This window comes from Urocampus carinirostris, chromosome 13 (assembly GCF_059441175.1).
Source record: "Urocampus carinirostris isolate Australia breed hairy pipefish chromosome 13, RoL_Ucar_1.0, whole genome shotgun sequence".
NCBI lineage: Eukaryota > Metazoa > Chordata > Actinopteri > Syngnathiformes > Syngnathidae > Urocampus > Urocampus carinirostris.
The window spans coordinates 23,402,170-23,422,877 of NC_142361.1; the positions used below are offsets into that span (position 1 = coordinate 23,402,170).

At 40.9% G+C, this 20,708-nt stretch overlaps 1 protein-coding gene and 1 long non-coding RNA gene across 2 annotated transcripts in view; one reads left to right on the forward strand and one right to left on the reverse strand.

Moving 5' to 3' along the window:
* kcnk12 (potassium channel, subfamily K, member 12) overlaps positions 1-20,708 on the forward strand; it is a 58,567-nt gene that overhangs the window by 22,987 nt on the left and 14,872 nt on the right. The window lies entirely within an intron of this gene.
* LOC148354123 (uncharacterized) lies at positions 11,163-13,377 on the reverse strand. The gene is made up of 2 exons (XR_015852558.1): positions 13,112-13,377; positions 11,163-11,463 (listed from the first exon to the last, which is right to left on the reverse strand). It is a non-coding gene; the product is annotated as an uncharacterized LOC148354123 (long non-coding RNA).

The window sequence follows — 20,708 nt, forward strand, 5'->3', positions numbered from 1 at the left end:
CTCGCGATCGACATACGATTCGATGCAAACCGGAGCTGGGTTACACTTATGGCGATTTCATTCACGTCCAAAATGGAGCTCTACTATTTACTATATACAAATTGTTCTTGTAGACTTACAGTATATATAGATGGATAGAACTCTGACATCCACTATATAATTCTGGACACACCTGTGGGATTTTATTTATAAAGGTGGCTATAAAATGAAAATATCAAGCAATACTAAGTATACATTTTTTTGTTATCGAGTAAGTCCAGATTGCATGTATCACTTCTGTAGTACAAGTCCCAGAGTGCTTTGCTGCATACAAATATGAAGGATGAGGTAAATCCCCATGCACATTACTAATAGTGTTACGATATATGTATATATATATATATATATATATATATATATATATATTTATGCTCATAATAGAATATAGCTAACCAGCGCTGCGTCATTGTAATTATCTGGTAAAATGATTTTTTAAGTGGTCGACTGAGTCAGTTTAACCCGACTACCTACTTCTCTCTTGTCTTGTCTTTTTTTCTTGGTTACTCCTTTTCTCTCTCCTTTCCTTTCTGTCTTTTTCCTCTCTCTTTCTCTTTCTGTCTTACTTTTTGTCTTTTTCTCTCTTCCTCTTGTTTTCTCTCTTCCTCCCTCTCTCTCTTCCTTTTTCTCATTCTTTGTCCCTTTAATCTTTTATCACTTTCTCTCTCTTGATCTCTATTCCTCTCTCTCTCTCTCTCTCTCTCTCTCTCTCTCTCTCTCTCTCTCTCTCTCTCTTGTCTCCCTTCTCTCTCTTTTCCCCTCACTCTTTCTTTTTCTCTACTTTCTTCCTCTCTCTTCCTCAGTTTTTTTTCTCATTCTTTGTCCTTTTAGTTCTTTATCCCTTTCTCTCTCCCTCTCTCTTTCTCTCTCTCTCTCTCTCTTGTCCACCCTTCTCTCTCGTTTTCTCTCAGTCTTTCTTTTCCTCTACTTTCTTACTCTTTCTTTTTTCTTCCTTCCTTCTTTCTTTCTTTTTCTAGCTCTTCTTTTTTTCTCGCTTTTTCTTTCTCCCTCTATTTCTTTCTCCATTTCTCAATCTTGTTCTCCCTTATTTCTTTCTTTCTCTCTCTCTTTCACTCTCTCTTTCTCTCACATTTTATTTTTCTCTTCTTTCTTATTCTCTCTTTCTTTCCCTTTCTTTCTTTCTGCCATATTTCCACTTGCAATAACTAACCTGGTAATAACATAGTAACAACATAGTAAGTAGTACAAGATAAGTTATTTCAGAAATGCTCATGAAACTAGGTGCAATTTGCACTCAGAAGCAGCAAAAATGAGCTTGACGCTTGAGAAAGGTTGGAGACCCCTGTTCTTGAGGGTCCACCGATGCTTTCTTGCTATCCAATTTCCTGGAGGGCCCAACAGGATTGCCGGCCCAAATAACTTCCCATATGTCTCACCTCTTAGACCTTATCTGCTCTCTTCTGTGTAACGAGATGTTACGTCTTTTCTGTGTGGTTTTCTGCTCGTTTCTTGCTGTCTCAACCTGATGACTCACTGGAAGTTCTTCTTCTGCACTTTGCCAAGACTTTTAAGGGGCTGGCTTTGCCAAATTGCCTCTGTGATTTTCTTTTACAGTAGACCCCCGGGATATGACATTCATCCGTGATATTGCCGTGTAGCTGGGGATAAAAACCGGTCGTACTTAACTAAAGTCGCCAGTACCCCAGATAAAAACATGAAATGAACAAAATAATATACAGAAATGACTACATATGTGTAATAACCATGCATGTATTTAAGTAAAGTCAAGTTTATTTGTATAGCCTTTAATCACAAGGAGTCTCAAAGGGCTGCACAGACCACAGATGATTGCAAACCACAGACTATTAGTACAGCATCCCCTGATCTAAAACCTACATGAGGGCAAGGAAAAACTCAAAAACCTCAACATGAGCAGTTTTCTCGTTTGCCCGCGTCCCTGCGTCCTAAACGCATCATCTTTGCTGGGGATGCATCGTCTCAAATCAACGTGCGTCCCCGGGACGCAATGTTTTTGACACAAAATTGTCATTATTACCTGATTATTTTTTTTAACAAAGATTTACCGCACTCCAAACTTTTCGTCAGGCAGATCCGGTAGATGTTGTTTTGGTCTCGTGGTTCGAGTTTTCATCCGCACGCCGTTCTCGAGTTGTGTAGTGAAAAGTCCGTCTCTTTTTAGAGAATCGGCTTTTTCGGCTCAACTCATTAAAGAGAGCCGTCTCTCAAACGGCTCACTTGCTTTGATGCATTATATTACGAATTCTGATGTTGTATAAAGAAGTGAAGAAAAAAAGGAAGTATAAAAGGAGAAAATGAAAAAAAAGACAGGTTTGTGGTTATCCCTTTAATCGGTATGTTACCAACAATAATTTGATGCAGAAAATGAATTCATAATTTGATGATTAAAATGAATGAATGAATATATAGATTTTTATTATATATTTGTCACCGATTTACAATTTCAACCTCGATAACACTAAATTTTGGGGACCCATAGATCTCTGTTGTGACCCATAGATTTTTGAGCATGCGAGTCCCCGAGACCCATCAATTTTCACAGGTAAAATGAACACGCGGAAAATGAAGAAAACCTTGAAAAGAGACCGCACTTGAGGTAATCCCCCTATCAAGGATGACCAGGCTGCAATGGATGTTCCAATAACAAATAATACACAGATATTGTCAACATAAAATATAGGTTATTTATATGGTGTAGAATAGAAGTGTGTTTTAAGTGTGTTTTCCACTGAGGTTGCAGATCGAATCTCTGGGGGCAGAACATTCCACAACACCAGGGACCGAATGGGGAACACTCTCGAACCTACGGTTTTCTTCTTGGCTCTTGGGACTACTACTAGACCAGCATTTTCAGAGCGAACATTGGGGGAAATTAAATCTGTTTAGATAACATTATAAATAAATTTCATATATATATACCGTAAATTCTGGACTAATTTTTCTAACGGCCGCTAGCGGCCCTCGAGTGTTGCTACCATTAACTGCCCTGTCAAAGCTATATTATTATTATTAAAGCTTTGAAAACTCTCTCGGTGTACCGTCTTTCTTTGTAAATATGTGTAACCCATGTATAATATGTATTTGCAACTGTATATTTTTGTAATGTATTTATTTGTATTTATTTTAGACACTTATTCTGATATGTTTTGCACGGGTGAACGAAAAATGAGGGGCGGAACAAACGCGGGGTGCCGAGTTTAAGTGAGGACCGCTAAAGGTGAGGGACGGACAAGGAAAGAAGAGGGGGTAAAAAGTTGGTTAAAGAAAAAGGCGTTGCGTGAGTAAATGTGTTCATCTGCTATATTTTTCCCACCCATACTTTTGGAAATATACCCTTTTTTCCTTGGATTACTTTCAACAGGACCTGGACTTTGCAGGTCTGCATCAAACCTTAAGTACCGCTATCATTTTCTGTTCATTTTGCCGGCTGTGATTTTTGGACTGTGGACTTTAATGAAGGACATTTAGTTTCAATCGCGGGACTTGAAGTCGGGTTTGGGTTAATTTTGTGTTTGTGTTACATGTTTATATGTGGGCGCATGCGGCTTATATACAGGTGCGGCTTGTGTACGTAGAAAATCGTTTTTTCTCTTAAAATGTGGTGGGTGCGGCTTATAATCAGGTGCGCTCTATAGTCCGGAATTTAGGGTATATGTGTGTGTGTATATATATATATATATATATATATATATATATATATCTCATCTCATCTCATCTCATTAGCCGTACCGCTTATCCTCAGTAGGGTCGCGGGGGGCTGGAGCCCATCCCAGCAATCATTGGGCAGTGGGCAGGGGACATCCTGAACTGGTTGCCAGCCAATCGCAGGGCACACAGGGACAGACAACTCATTCGCTCATTCACACCTAGGGACAATTTGGACCGGCCAATTCACCTGAAAATGCATGTCTTTGGAATGTGGGAGGAAACCGGAGTGCCCGGAGGAAACCCACGCAAGCACGGGGAGAACATACAAACTCCGCACAGAAAGTCTGGAGCTGGATTTGAACCCACGACAGGTTCCCATGACATGAACTGTGCCGCACAAGCGCTAACCACTGCGCCGCCGTGCTGCCCTATATATATATATATATATATATATATATATGTAAATGAAAAATCATGTTTTATTTACACTACAAATATGAACCTTCTGTAACACTAGAAGAATACTGCACATACTACAAAAAATACATAAATACTACAAAAATCCTACTACAGTAATAATACAAATATAGTACCAAAATATCAAATCAAGTGCTTAAAAAGGGGGAAACTTCAACAGGAATACGACAAAAATCACATTACAGAAATACTACAAGAATACAACTACTGTACAGCAATATTACAAAAATACTAAAGTTTGGTAATGCAACATCCATTTTGGCCCGGTCATCCTCAAAGGGGGATAACCTCATGTGCGGTCCCTTCTCAAGGATTCTTCATTTTCCTCATGTTGAGGTTTTTGAGTTTTTCCTTGCCCTTGTGTAGGTTTTAGATCAGGGGATGCTGTCATAATGGACTTTAGTCCGTGCAGCCCTTTGAGACTCCTTTTGATGAAGGGCATCACAAATAAACATGACTTGACTTGACTTTTGGTATGACATGACCTGAGCTGGTCAGTGGAGTAGAGGGTGGATGCAAAAGGGGGGTACAGGACAGTGATGACGGATAAAAAAATCCAACTGATATTAAAACTTCTACTTGCGAGGATTGGCATGCCCTTGGAAGTTTTCCTTGCTTAAATCGCCTCCTAATTTTTAATAATACTCTTGGATTGTTGGTTGGTGATTCTTAGTATGTAAAACCCGATTATCAACTGGTCACAAGCAAATTAATGGTGTATTCATCTAATATTGCAAGGTTTGACTCCATGGTTACCATGGGACCAATTGCTATTAAACACAGTGCCAAAAAATTGCTGTATTGCATCGCACTGACTTGCAAAGAAAAAAACTTTCGATTCCACTTCAGAACATGAAAACATCGGAAGGTGGGGATGCCGCCAGCCAAGGGGTCTACTCTAACTCCTTCACTACTATTGGCGGAAACAGACACCAAAAATTCACTTTTAATGGACTGGAAGGAAAACAGTCAATGAATTCTGTGTCATCGAAAGTGGGCTGATCATTTCTAAAATCAGGGTTCGTACACTTTTTTTCAAGGCCGAATTCAAGCACTTTCAAGGCCATATTTTCCAGTACCTTCAATGGAAGAAATCCAGCGCCGATCAAAATATTTTGTTGTTGTTGTTGACGACTAGAATGAAGTCGCTATCTTGCTGCTAGCACATACTTTGTACTATTTGAGCTGTTTCTGTAAATAAGGGACCTTCTGTGTCAATGAGCTGCTGTAAACTGACATGAATTCCGCCATTCTGTCTTCATGTCACAATTGTTTACAAACACAAATGTGGTTTTACAGGTATTGGGATATAATTGAGTTCAATCCGGAAGAGAAAAAAGAAAGGAAGGACTGTATGTATAAAAAGTAGAAAAATGAGGAAAATTTGGAATGCTGATATTTTGCTTTTTGTTATTATTATTTTATTGTATTTATGTTTTCTCGCATGTTTTCAGAGGAGCTGTGCCTCAATTGTTTAAAATAAAATAATAACAAATAACTATTTACAATTATATCATTTATTTATAGCACTGAAGAGTTAATATTTTTAATTTCTATGCATTTCAGGGATTTTGTGATGTTCTACCACTTTAAATCTGTTCAGTGTGTAAAAGGCTAAAATTGTAATATTTTTTTGTAGATTTTTTAATATTTTATCGTACAATTCATGCTTTTTCAGGGATCCCTTCAAATCATATAAAAGTACCAATTACTAAAAGATTTGGTGCATGTTTTATAATTAATAATAATATATAATGAAAAAAACAAAAAAATCTGAGAAGCAACTTGGGGGCTCTTCTCAGTGACCCGAACCAAAAGAGCCCGTTTTCTAAATAGAGGTGTCCTTTTGGCTGCGACCAGTAGGGGACGGTGTCACTTCACATGACAATGCCATTATGAATGAGAGAAGGCATGTCTGCGCCATTTTCAAACAATCTTCATTTATTGCATGTTCTATAGAGTCAGAGCGCCGGGAAACGTGGCCATGGCAACATTTCCAAGGATTTCAAGCACCCGTACGAACCCTGTAAAATAAACCCATCTTTTCAGACAAAAAACTGGTCTAAAAAAGCCCGCCACTGTCTTCTGTTTAAATGACTATTATATTTTCATTCCATGACTTCAAGTGTCAAGGTGTTGAACGATATTGTTGCCATACTTCAGAATAAAATTAAAATGTTTGAGCTGTGCATTAAAATTTATTCGAGAAACCAGATTCCGATCGAATTGTAAAAATTGATCAGCCTTTTTTGTCATGAACCAGAACAGGATCAAGACCCAAACGCGTGACGTTACTCACACAAGCCTTTTATTTTACTGGAAATGGAGAGCCATGCACGTTAGGCAGCAGTCTGCCGTGAAATGATAGGAAGCCAGAGACCAACGAGATCGATACCAATTGCCCGAGTTGATATCGGACAGATGGGGTCGATACCGGACAGGACGGGACAGATAGGATAGATAATGAAACAGGATATCGAAAATAAACAGGACAAACTAGACGGGAACGAAAACTAGAGAAAATAATAAACAGGACAAAAACAGACGGAAACAAAACTGGAAACCGAAATTAAACAGGACCAAATTAACGGGAACAATACCGGACAGGAAATACCAACAAGAACAGGACTTTTGTGGGGGAGAAGTTCGTTGACGGACTGACAAAGGAAAACTGAGAGCAGAGAGCTTAAATAGACAGAAAGCCAATCTGTCAATGAGTCGCAGCTGGTGCCACATGGGTGGGGCCAATTGGGCGCCATGGCAACCATGACAATTTTCCCTACTCACAATGCTAACTCATAAAGAACTAAAACAATACGAGAGCTTCTTCAACGAGTGCTAACGAACTCTATGATGGGATTTTCTCACGGGGATGACTTCTTAATTACAAAAATGAAAATGCTTTCCCCGTGAATCCATTTACAGGAAACTCGGAGTTTAATTAATTGGAATTGTTGTGTGGGAAGAAGACTTTAAACCCCCTGCTGGTACCGATGAGCTACGCCGTGTTAAATTGCCTCGATGCGCTTTAATACGATCGTGAAATTAAATTAAATACACAGATGAGTGGTTTTGTTTGCTAATAAAATCATATTTTGAATAGAAACATCCGCGTAATTGATTCAGAATCCCCCGGGATACGGGAACACCACCTTACACCGTTTTCACTTTACAATGGGAATTTTTTCTACCCCTCTTTACGGCATTCCCCCACTATAGAACATCAACAAATTATTTTAACATGCCCAAGAAGAAGAAAATTTGTGGTGTTTGTGCATACGACTGATTACGTCTCCATAACCCTTGTCTGCTATTGGTCGAGGTTTTATGAAATGCCGGTCTGCTATTGGTTCATGTCACTGCACCATTTTTACGCTAGGTAAAGATTGATCGAGTTGGTGCGATACAATTTGTAGTTACTGTAATTATGAAAAATGGGTCCTGAGACTTGCAGTTATGCTAAAGAGAGAAGCAAACACATGATAACCATGGAAACAAAGCTTGAAATAATGAAGTCATACGTAAATGGCACACGCATTGCTACCCTCTCTGAGGACTGTAACCAATTGATGATTGAGACTTATATATTAAGAATATAGAGGCAGTTAAATGATGATAACCATGGAATTATCAACAAATACAAAGAAGGAAGAAAATCACTACTCTTGTTAAGTTGCATGGCAGTAAAAAAATCAAAAATAAGCAATATGATTAAAAATAAATTTACCATCCACAGCAAGGAAATCTTCTGAATGCATTTTAATTCTTGCATGCGGATTTTTTTTTAAAACAGTTATAATTTAAATCCACCATTTTCTCCCATATGCATCCACCCATTAACTCAACTGTACCAGCCCAAGTCACTTCACACTCAAGGTAATAAAATGTTATTTTTCCTTTTAATATATATAATTGTTGATTAGCTAATGTGTTCCAAAACCCTGGTATCCCACATAAAAATGTCAAAACTGTACATTCGTATTAAAACAGGGCTTTCAAAGCATTTTGAAGCCGAGAGCTACTTTGTCAGTTTGATATGAATCTCTAAAATAGCAACTTAGCTAGATGGCTTGCTAAATAGTTAAAAACGTAGCTTGATAGTTTGTTTGAAAATCTAACAGGTAAAAAACTAAAAGGAAGTTTGATAGCTAGCTAGAATGGAGGCCAACATTGAGCTTAATAACGAGCACGAAAGGTAAAATGTTAGCTCAATAGCATACGTAAATTGTAAAAAGCTAGCTAGATGGCTTGCTAAATACCTAAAAAGGTAGAAGGTAAGCTAGCTACAAAGCTAAAAAGGTAGCTTGATAGTTTGCTAGAAAGGTTAACAGATAAAACACTAAAAGGGAGCTCGAGAGCTAGCCAAAAGAATAAAACAGACATATAAACAGCCAAAAAGGAAGCTAAAAACAAAACTAGATATCTAGCTAGTATGGAGGCCAACATTGAGCTTGATAACTAGCACAAAAGGTAAAATGCTAGCTAGATAGTATACATAAATTGTAAAAAAAAAAACTAGCTAGATAGCTTGCTAAATACCTAAAAAGGTAGACGGTCAGCTAGCTACAAAGCTAAAAAGGTAGCTTGATAGTTTGCCCGTAAAGTTAACAGATAAAAGCTCGATAGCTAGCTAAAAGAGTAAAACAGATATATAAACATCCAGATAGGAAGCTAAAAACAAAGCTAGAGAGCGAGCTAGAATGGAGGCCAACATTAAGCTTAATAACTGGCACAAAAGGTAAAATGTAAGCTAAATAGCATACACAAATTGTAAAAAACTAACTAGCTTGCTAAACAACTAAAAACGTACGAAGAAAGATAGCTACAAAGCTAAAAGAGTACCGTATTTTCCGCACTATAAGGCGCACCCAGTTATAGGGCGCACCCAGAAAAAATAGTTTTTGGTCCTATTTTTGACATACATAAGGCGCACCGGATTGTAAGGCACTACAATGGGAACGCCGACAAAACAGTCAGATAGTTCAGTCAAACTTATTACCCCCTTTACATTCCGAAAGCTTGCAAAGACGCAAATACGTGTCGAGAATACGTGCGGATGCGGTGTCCGTACGATGTCACTCAAATGCATCGTTCCATCATTCGGAAGGTTAAAGTCTTGGGATTCAAGAAATGGCAACCATTCCTTAGTTTCTATTTTCTTTTTCGCTCGCCACTTTACTGTGCATATGACAATAAACACTTGGAATTGAGTTTAATTTAAGAATAGACACTCCATTCCATCCATTATCTGCACCGCTTATCACAGAAACATCGAGTTCAGTCTGAAACAAGATACAGGGACAATATATAGCCGGAGTAGCTCACCGAAGTCGTTGTGTTCATAATAATGTGCAGCCAATGTCCTCTTATATCCGTGAGTTTAGTAAATCCAGTAGAATAAAATATTTACAAATACAGTATAGTAAAAAATGCTTTCTGAATGCCGTCAACCACGTGCTATACACATTCATCTTTTTCGGCCAATTGCAGGCTTTGTCTTGCCGTTTAAGCCAATGCCAGCCTGTAAATGATAAAAACGATCCGCCCCTTGACCTTCAAATAACTTTAGCCAATAGTGATCGATTCACATGATGATTGACACATTGGTTAGCCAATGAAACGCCGGGATATAAATCCCAGCATACACCGCGGACTACTTCGCGTTCGGGGGAAAATCTAGTCGGCGGCTGCTTTATTAGTTGCAAGACTTTGCAACTTAATATTGATCCATATATAAGGCGCACTGTATTATAAGGCGCATGGTCAGCTTTTGAAAAAAATTAAGACTTTTAGGTGAGCCTTATAGTGCGGAAAATACGGTATCCAAATAGCTAGCTAGAAAAACCCATCATGTTATTTTATGTTGTTACTACGTTATTACCAGGTTAATTATTAAAAATATGGTTAAAAGACTCAACCAATTAAAAAAACAATTTTACTGGAAAATGACCCAGCACTGGTGAGCCATTTTCAGAAAGGGTCTGCAGGCACCAGGTTTTTTATTAATACATTAGTGACAAAATAATATATAGTAAGTACTTATAAGTAAAACATGTGTACTGTATTGTCATACTAGCTCATCTCTGAAGAGCAGGATGAAGCTTTCCAACAGAAAACATTGGCTACCAGATGATGAATGTGCTGTATCTGAGACAAATAAGGAGGATTCTCCTGCTACTGGCAACCAGTACTATCATATATCATGTATGTTTCATTTTAGGGAACAAACCCCTACCCCAAAAAAGAGCCTGGATGGGTGCTGCCGGGCTGTATTTGCTCAAGACACTGTGAACCATGGAAAATATGATTAAAATAGGTTTCTATCCCCCTGCCATACCATAATTTTACCGTTTTTATGTCGTCTATGTCAAAATTTGACTTGCCAAGAGGAAATTTGGAATACTTCTTTTGTATTTGAACGAGTTTAAAATTTAGAAGAATATCAGACAGCACTGTTTTCAGCCAATCAGAAGGCGAGGCAGACGACAGCCCTGCCCCTTTTGTATCACACATAATGCATTGCATGCTAGCGGCTACACCAACTCAACGTGCATAGGATTGATGGGAACGGAAAAACAAGTTTTTTTTTCTACAGTAAGTGTTTTATTTTTATGACAGTGGTGTCAGGTCGGTTAGTTTTCCTTGAGAGAAGTTTGTAAGTTACTGCAGCTGCTCTACATCTACTTTCTTTCACCGCACTCTTGTTAGCATACCCTGTTAGCATATGACAAAAACAAAGGCGAAGGTGTCGTTTGATAATTAATGTAAAACTTGTAAATGATTATGACCTCTATATACTATTATCCATCCATCCATCCATTTTCGGCACCGCTTATCCTCAGTAGGGTCGCAGGGGTGCTGGAGCCCATCCTAACTATCTTTGGGTTGTAAGGTTTTAACAATTCTTAAACTGAAATCTGACTCCGAAGACACTTCACGTGTCTTGTCCAAACCCTTACAGTTGGAGCATGCCCAAAAGTCAGAGAAGTTATTGAGCCAAGTATAGTCCACAAATTAATTTATTTAGCCGAATCAAAGAGTTGAACACATCGGATCTCTCTTCCTTGCCAATTACAATCGTGTGTAGAAAAAGAGCGTCGGGGGCTCCCGGGTTGCCCACTTCTATAACACATGGCGATGAAATGTTCACGCCCCATGACCAAGCCTCTGGCTGATTGGTCCGCGCCGTCGTCGATGCAAATTTCCCAATAGTCCTTTGAAGTTTGGGAGAAGGGTGATAGGTCATCACCCTCCAGACACACAAATTCTAACCCTCCAGGCGAGGTGATAAGTCATTGTTATCTGCACAGAATGGAAGGAAAGGCACATTTCAACGCAAAAAGCGGGTCACAACACCCTTGCACTCAAGGCTGAGGTCAAACTTAGGACAAGTATTTTTGAATATAAGTGGAATAAAACAGCGTATAAAATAGTATATAACTTCAGGGACGTGGGCAGGGGACACCCTGAACCGGTTGCCAGCCAGTTGCAGGGCATACATTCTATTATCGCTCACAAATCTGAATCTATTTCTATATGTAGTTGGAACCGGGCTTCTGACTTCCTCATAGATCTCCAAAATTTTTGATCCACCCTTACAAGGTTATTAGCATCTTTGGACACCTTGATGCCATGAATATAACTCCGTATATAATATTGAGACCCTTTTCTACTGTCTTTTGGATAAGTTTGCCTAATAAGGTGTCACGATTACTGATATGACCCACCTGGGTCTGCCCCGTTGGTGCCAACAGCCAAGGACCCTGATTGGCTGTTGGACTTTTTTAAAACTCCTGCCTTCCTGAAGACACTCGTCAGATCGTCTGCGAACCTAAGCTACCCGCTAGGCGAGCTTTTGTGACTCTCAGACTCTATCCTGCCCTGTGTTCTGTCTGATTCCCGTTGCCGACCTCTTTTCTGGACCCGTTTATGTTCTTGCCCAGGCCATCAACCTGTTCTTTTTGCTTAAACAACTACCTTTGCTCGACACGAAAGTGCCACTTCCGCGTCCCAGCTACCTGTGACCCGTGACCGACGATCTTCGGATCGTGGATGCAAGTCCCTTCCTCATTCTAAATCAGGGGTGTCAAACTCATTTAACTCGGGAACAAACATTCTGTCGGGGGCCGGACTAGTAGATTAAAGAGAAAGAAAAAGAGATAAAGAAATAAGAGAAAGAGGGATGGAAAAGGAGAAAGGGCAGGACAAAGAAAGAAAAAGAGAGAGAGGGAGAGAGTGTGAGAAACAAAAGATAAAAAGTCGTGAGAGGGGGGGAAAAGAATGGGAGAGGAAGAAAGAAATCCAAAGCGAAATAGAAAGACTGAAGAGAGAAAAGAGAAAAGAAAGCACGAAGGCTATGAAGAGAGAAAGAGAAAAGAGAGAAAAGAAAAAAACGAAGTTAGAGCAAATGAGGTTAAAAGACACAGAGGGAGAAAGAGACAAAGAACAAGAAAGGAAGAGAAAAAGAGAGACACATAGAGTGAAATAGACAGAGACAGTGGGAGAAAAGGGGTGAAAAAGAAAAAGAGAGAGAGAGAAATAAATACAGTGTCTTTGTGAGGAGCACCTGTCTTTGGCAACATCAAGTTGACATATTTCAACCTGCAGCTTGTTTTTCTCTTGCGCTTCTCTGAGTTTTGTCTCGCGGGCCTGATCTGGCAAGCGGGCCGTCTGTTTGACACCTGTGTCCTAAATGAAGCCGAGTAAAACGAACGCAATTGGGTCCTGTCTCCGTTCCTGGTCCGTGACATAAGGAAGAAATGATATTCAGCCGCTCTATTTGCTCCCCCTGTGATACATGGATACAGTATCAATGGTGGGCGTGGCTTAGCGCTCTCCGTCGGATCTATTCATTTACCGGTGACCGAGCATCGTTATATCATTTAACTTTGCAACACTAAATCACTCTCCGAAACGTTTCAAACTTACTCTGCGGTATCTATTTTCTTACATTTTTCATCGTAGCTATTTCTCACCAGATCCGACGTAGGATCCCCGCCGTGCCGTGCCGTGTCGGCGATTTACGACGGAGGAGGGAGTCCGTCTTTGAAAAGCACCATCCATTATCACTCGCGTGTTTGCTCGGCAGGGATATTAGCAGAAAGCTTTATGGCGCTCGGCTCGTTTTCGAACGCCAGGGCCACCGTGGCGAAGGAGCCAAGGACGAGGCCGCGGGATCTACGACACGCCAGCTATTAATCTGACGTACCGATGGCTCTGCCGTGGCACGGAAGGACGAATGCGTCCTCGTCCTGAAGCTTTATACACGGACGAAATACGACAGTTTGTTCGGAACGCAAGTCTTAACCCAGAGAATTCGCAACTAATGAAAATCGATGTATTTATTTGCACCGCTGCACTGCAGCGGGCAGATTTATGGCCTAATTAACACAGAGAAAACTAAGTGGGTTTTTTCTTCTTTGTTCGGTCATGCGACTTGCATTTACTTTGGCACATTCCGTGCATCATCATTAATACAATTAAAGAGAAAAAAGAGAGAAAGAAAAATAGAGATAGACAGAGGGAGGAAGACGAAAAAAAGAGAGAGAGAATAAATAGAAGAAAGGAAAAGGGAATAAAAAAGAGAAAGGAGAAAGAGAGAGGAAAAAGAGTAGGAAAAGGGAAAAAGAGAAAAAGAGAGAGATGAAGAAAAAGAGAGAAAAAGAGACACAGATAGAGAGGGAAAGAAAAAAAAGAGAAAAGGGAAAATAGTGAGAGAGTGAGCGAGACAAGAAATAAAGTAAAGGAGAAAAGAAAAAGGGACTAAAGAAACAGGGAAAAGACAGTAATAAAATAGAGAAAAAGAAAGAGGAAAATCAATGAGAGAAAGAAAGAGAGAGAGAGAGAGAGAGAGAGAGAGAAAGCGATAAAGAAAGAGAGAAGAATAATATGGAAAAGATGAGAAAGAAAGAGAGAAACAAAATGGAGAGAGTGGAGAGAGAGCGATAGAAGAAATAAAGAAAAGGAGAAAAAGAAAAGGTAATAGAAAGAGAGAGAGAGAGTGGGGGAAAGACAGTAGGAAAAGAGAAAGAGGAAAAAGAAAAATATGGAGAGAACGACAGAGAGAATGAGAAAAAGAAAAATAGTGAGAGAGAGAGCGAGAGAGAGAGAGAGAAAAGAAATAAAGAAAAGGTGAAAAGAAAAAGCGACTATAGAGAGAGAAAGAGAGAAGGAAAAGACAGTAGGAAAAGAAAGGGGGATAAGAATGAGAGAAAGAAAAAGAAATAGTGAGAGAAAGTGATAAAGAAAGAGAGAAAGAAAATACGTAGAAAAAGAGAAAGAAAAATCGAAAGAGTGGGGAGAGAGAGTGGCAGAAAAATAAAGAAAAGGAGATAAAGAAAAGGGAATAAAGAGAAAGAAACAGTGAGGGAAAAGGCAGTAGGAAAAGAGAGAAAGAGGAAAAAGAAAAATAGGGAGAGAACGACGGAGAAAAAGAGAAAAAGAAAAATAGTGAGTGAGAGAATAAATAAAGAAAAGGAAATAGGAATAAAGAGAAAGAAGAGAGAGAAAGAGAGAAGGAAAAGACAGTAGGAAAATAGAGAAAGAAAAATAGGGAGAAAGAGAAAAAGAAAAATAGTGAGACAGAGAGAGAGATAGACAGAGAGATTGAGAGAGAGAGAGAGCGAGGGAGAGAGAGACAGAGGGAGAGAGAGAAAGAGGGAGAAGAGAGTGGGAAAAGAGTAGGAAAAGAGATAAAGAGAGAAAAAGAGTGAAAGAGAGGACATTCATGAACATGCGTTAGGGATATAACAGTTATTTCAATATACAGTATGCATTATTATTTGCGAAAGGCAAATGTGGACCAGTAAAAAGCTATTTACGGGTCCACATTTGGTCCATTTATATATATTCTTTTTAAATCATTGATGCAATGCAAAATCTAATGGTAGCCGAAGCTGAATCCTAATTGATAACACATTTCCCCTTTCTAATCGGTCGTCCATTGTTCCGTTTCTGTTGCATTCTGCAGGATGCCATCTCATGGAAAAATGCTGCCGCAGAACCCTCTGTTTCTTAATGCACCAGAAGGAGAAGCAAAGTGTAGAAAGTGACTGATTTTTACCTAAAAATATTGTGTTTTCTTCTTGCCAAAAGTGAGTAGAAACAAAATATAGTTTTTTATATTATATACTAGACAATTTTAACGGCCAAGAGTCAAGGACGCTCGAAAACAGTTTTGCAGCAGCACCATGGGTAAAATAAAACCGTGAGGAATATCAATTATTCTGGGCCTGTTCCCAGTTTGCTTAATAAAGAAATTTACAATTTTGGCTGCATCAAAAAATACAGGCACAAAAAAAAATCAAGTACTCACCACTAGAATCCCTGATTAATTATCAGACTCACCTCTGATGTGGCCCTTTGTAATATTCGCACTGCTGACACCTGCTGGCAGAAATTGCTAACCGAGGGTAATGGATCAAGGCCGCAAGGGTACGGTTCATTTCAGGCTGCCAAGTGTGAGACTCAAATTTGCACTCAGAGCAATAGTCATCTAGGGATAATGGGTCGCAGCCAAAACAATGCATTCAATTTAGACAAAAATGGCATGATTTAGCAGCCCAAACCCAAAAAAATGTGCTCTGCCGACCCCTGCTCTCAGTTTTAGTGGAACAAGAATAATGGATTACGGCCATCACTGTGCATTTTATTCTCAGCAGACCAGAAGAGCACGGCTTGTCCCCACTCGCAGCAAAATGTGATTGAGGATAATGGGTCACGCCCCCACGAGTGCAGTTAATTTCAGGCAGAAATACCAGCAAAAAAGGGCAGCAAATAGCGCGTGTGCAACACAGTTCTGAGGTCGTGAGATCAAACCTCCTGTACGGAGTTTGCATGTTCTCCCCGTGCTTGCGTGGATTTTCTCCGGGCACTCCGGTTTCCTCCCACATTCCAAAAACATGCATGTCAGGTGAATTGGCCGGTCCAAATTGTCCTTAGGTGTGAATTAACGAGCGAATTGTCTGTCCCTGTGGGCCCTGCAATTGGCTGGCAACCAGTTCAGAGTGTCCCCTGCCCACTGCCCGAAGATAGCTGGGATGGGCTCCAACACCCCCGCGACCCTACTGAGGATAAGAGGTGCAGATAATGGATGGATGGATAACAGCAAATAAAGAGGGTGACCAAAAGTGCCCTTTGCTGGGCAGCAATATTCATTCTGGGATAATGATTTGGGGCCACTTGAGTGCAGTTCATTTCAGGTGGAAATATCACCCAAAAAAGAGCTTCCAGGCCCAACAAGAGTGTGTCTGCCGGTTTCCGCTTGCAGCAATATAAGCCTTCAGGAGTTCACTTTTTGATGGGCAGAATGGCTGAAAAGTGCCTACAGGCCAAATGTAACGCTGTACCGGTCCCCTCTTACAAAAATATGCAATCAGGGATAAAAGAGTGCAGTTCATTTATATCCATCCGTCCATTATCTTCCACTTTTCCGGGTCACGGGGAAAGTGGCCTCAGCAGCCTAGACCTTCCTATCCCCAGCCACCTCATCCAGCTCATCCGGCGGGATTCCGAGGCATTCCCAGGCCAGCCTGGAGACGTAGTCTCTCCTGCGTATCCTGCCTGAGCCACCTCAAGCAGTGGCTGTACACAGAGTTCATTTTAGGTGGAAACAAAGGCAAAAAAGGGCAGCCAGGCCTGACAGAAAGGCCTCGCTGCAATATGGGATTAGGGGATAATGGATTGCAGCCGCACGGGTGAAGTTCACTTTTTGCTGAGCAGAACATCAAAAAGCTGCCTGGCATGACAAAAAACCCTTCCAACCCCCGTTTGAAGCATTATCCGATCGGGGATAATGGATCACAGCCACACAAGTGCAGTTCACTTTTGGTGGACAGAACGGCAAAAAAGAGCTGCCAGACCCGACAAAAGTATGCTCTGCCACTAAAATTGAGGGAATACTCCAGATGGTATTTATACCATCATGACTTATGAGCTTCTTATATCATTGATAATGCATAAACCTGACATATCCGTTCCAACCCTAATATTAGTTTTGAACTTGAGGTCAGAATGACTTTTGTGTCCTTGGCAGAATAAATTGCCTCCATTATCACCTAATTTTTGCTGGATTATATTGTTTTGACTTAATGGATAATTGTACCCTGGCGTTTGAAATCTGTGCAAAGGAACTGCAATGAAATGCAGTGTCCCTCTAATGGCTACTGACCAAATTGCTATACTGTAGTCGAGAAACGATATTTTTCCGCAGCCGTTTCCAACACGAGGTGCCCGATTATATTAGCGTCTTCTCCTTTCCGATACGTCAAACGATTAAGTATTTATACAAATGTTCCGATGCCCGAATCTCTGGTGCGTAATTACATTTGCAAGAATCATTAGCCATTGACATCATCCTCGTGTGGAGATAGGCCCAGTTAATGGTGATGAATAAATATGCTTGTGAGGGCTTCGGTGGTATCGGCGCACATATGTTTATTTTATCGCGTGCCGCTGGGTTAAACGATGAAAGATCGTTTGAGAAGTAAATCGTACTTGCTCTCATTTATATAATATCGTACTCTCACACATGCACAACTATACTGCAGACACATGCATACCCATGCAAAAAACTACCATACTCATACTATTACACTCTCATACACACACAACTATACGCTCTCACTCACACTATTATGCTTTCACACACATACTACAGTACTCTCACACACACTATTATTCTCTCGTGCAGACACAGAAATACCCATGCACAAACACTATTATACTCATACCCTTACACTCTCATACACATTACAATACTCTTTATTATTACGCATTACTATACTCTGAGGACTACTACTCTACTCTCATTCACACACTAGTATACTCTCTCACACACACTTCTATGCTTTCACACACACATGCAATATCACAACACTGTGCTGTCATGGTTGCCATGGCGCCCAATTGGTCGCGCCCGTGTGTGTGACGGTTGCCATGGTGCCCAATTGGCCCCGCCCGTGTGGCACCAGCTGCGGCTCGTTGAGAAATTGTCTTTCTGTCTATATTAAGCTCAGCGCTCTCTTACTTCCTTTGTCAGCCCGTCAAACGAACTTCTGCCCCGCAAGACGTGGGTTCTGACTCTGTCCAGTTTTCCTGTTGGTATTTCCAGTCCGGTATTGTTCTCGTTTATTTTTGTCCTGTTTAATTTCGGGTTCCAGTTTTGTTTCCGTCTGTTGTTGTCCTGTTTGTTATTTTTTCCAGTTTTGGTTCCTGTCTAGTTTCTCCTGTTTATTTTCGTTATCCTGATTCCTTATCTATCTTGTCTGTCCCATCCTGTCCGGTATCGACCCCATCTGTCCGGCATCAACTCGGGCAATTGGAATCGATCTTGTCGGTCTCTGGCTTCCTGTCTTTCCACGCCAGACCGGCTGCCTAACGTGCATGACTCCCCATTTCCCGTAAAATAAAGGCTTGTGTGAGAACGCCACGCGATTGGGTCCTGATCCTATTCTGGTTCTTGACATGTACTCATATAGAGACACAGGCCTATCCATACAAAAGCACGACTATACTCATACTATTACTCTCTCATTACACTACTATACTCTTTCGAACATACTACTATACTCTCATACAAACACCAGTAGACCATTCTATCTACCGAGAGAGCTAACTGTGGTCATTGAGATAGCTGTCTACATCCCACCGGATGCTAACGTTAGCACAGCGCTAAACCCCCTGCTCGCCGCTATCAACAAACAACAGCTTGCACACCCCGACGGAGCTTTCATTATCGCTGGCAACTTTAATCAGGATTGCTTAAGGACTGTACTTCCAAAATTCTTTCAACACGTGAACTGTGCAACAAGGGGGGAAAAAATTATACAGCAACATCAAAAATGCATATAAAGCTTCCCCCCTCCTCCACCTAGTCAATTCTGATCACCTATGTCTGTCCCTCACCCCCTTCATACACCCCCATCTGGAGAAAAACAGGACCCAAAAGTGGGTCGTGGACCAGTATTTAATGGGTCGTGGGCCTTAGCCTTGGCAAATAATGATAATAAAAAGAAAAACTGAGGGTCGATTATGCCCCTTTACCGTAGATGGCGATCAAGCTTAGCTCAACGTCTTCTTCCTTTTCAGTCAATCGGCGGGAGGGAGAGGGACCGCATCTCAATTTATTGAGATTTTGTTGGTTTTATTTCCTTTTTCTGCCCAAGAAAATGTGTGATGAGAAGGAAAAGTGGAAATATGAACATAGTGTATGAGTGTCTGCCATTGAAGCACTGCTGGAAGGTAAAACTCCTTGAACAATGTTATATTTTTAGCTTTTTATCAGTATATTAATGTTGTCATGATTACTGATGCGAGGCAGATGTGCCCGTTCCAACTGCTTCGGACTCTGTTTGGCTCCCTGTCCCAATTTAAACCCACTTCTTTCTGTCCCCTGTGGTCAGTCCGTCTGCGAACCTCAGTTTAGACAAGCTTTTCGACCCTGACTCACTCCTGTTTTGGCTCCCGTCTGTTTCCCGGCTTCGACCCGATTTCTAATCTCGACCACGTTTTTTGCTCTCCGGTCCCGGAAACTGACCTGTTATTTCCGCCACCGACGCTACCATCCCTCGCCACGGAAGTGCCACTCCCACGTTCCGAGCGACCTGCTCCCCGCGACCAGAGATCACCGGATCGTGTGTGCAATCCTTTCCCTTCTTCCCAATAAAACTGAGAGAAACATACGCAAGTGGGTCCTGTCTCTGTTCTGGTCCTGACAAACGTTTATTAACTAAATGATTAATTAACAATCAGTTCTTAAGTACACAATTTATTATTATTTTAAATGTATTTTAGTGTGTTGCTATTTTAAAGCAGTTTTGGGGGGTAGCTTATTTGGCGTATATGGGAGTATACACGGTACTTGAAGTCGTTTTGGTTTTGCTGGCCATTTTTTTGTTGAAAAAAAGGAAAACGATACCTGCTTTAAACTGTACTATACTTTTTTTGGATATATAAGAGAATTTATTTCTTGTTTGGGTCGCAGCTTGTCATTACGGTGGGACGGTAGGTCCTCAAGTCAGACTGGTTGTGAAACACATGTATATAAATACCTCTGAGAGAGTATACTACTATGTGTTTAACAGTATAGTTGTCATGATTGCTGATTCGGGGCACCTGAGAATGCCCCGTTGACAGCAACAGCCCTGAGCGCTGATTGGCTCATTGACTCTTTTTAAACCCCCGGCTTCCAAGAAGCCGTCGGACCGTCCTGCGAACCTACGCTTTTGCTAGGCAAGCACCGAACCCTCCGACAATCTCCTGCTCTGTTTTCTCCTGCCTGTGACCTGTTGCCGACCTGTTCTTGGACCCGTTTCTGCCCTGCTCTTCCGTCCCGGCCATTGACGTGTTTTGCCCTGTTTCCTACCTGATACTTGTTGCAGACCTTTTTTCTGGACTCGTTACAGTCCTTGCTCCGCTGTCTATCGACCAGCTTTCCTGCCTCCCACAACTATCCTCGCTCGACACGGAAGTGGCACTTCCGTGTTACTGCCATTAGCTACCCGTGTACGAGGATCATCAGATCATGGAAGCAAGCACTGCTCTTTTTC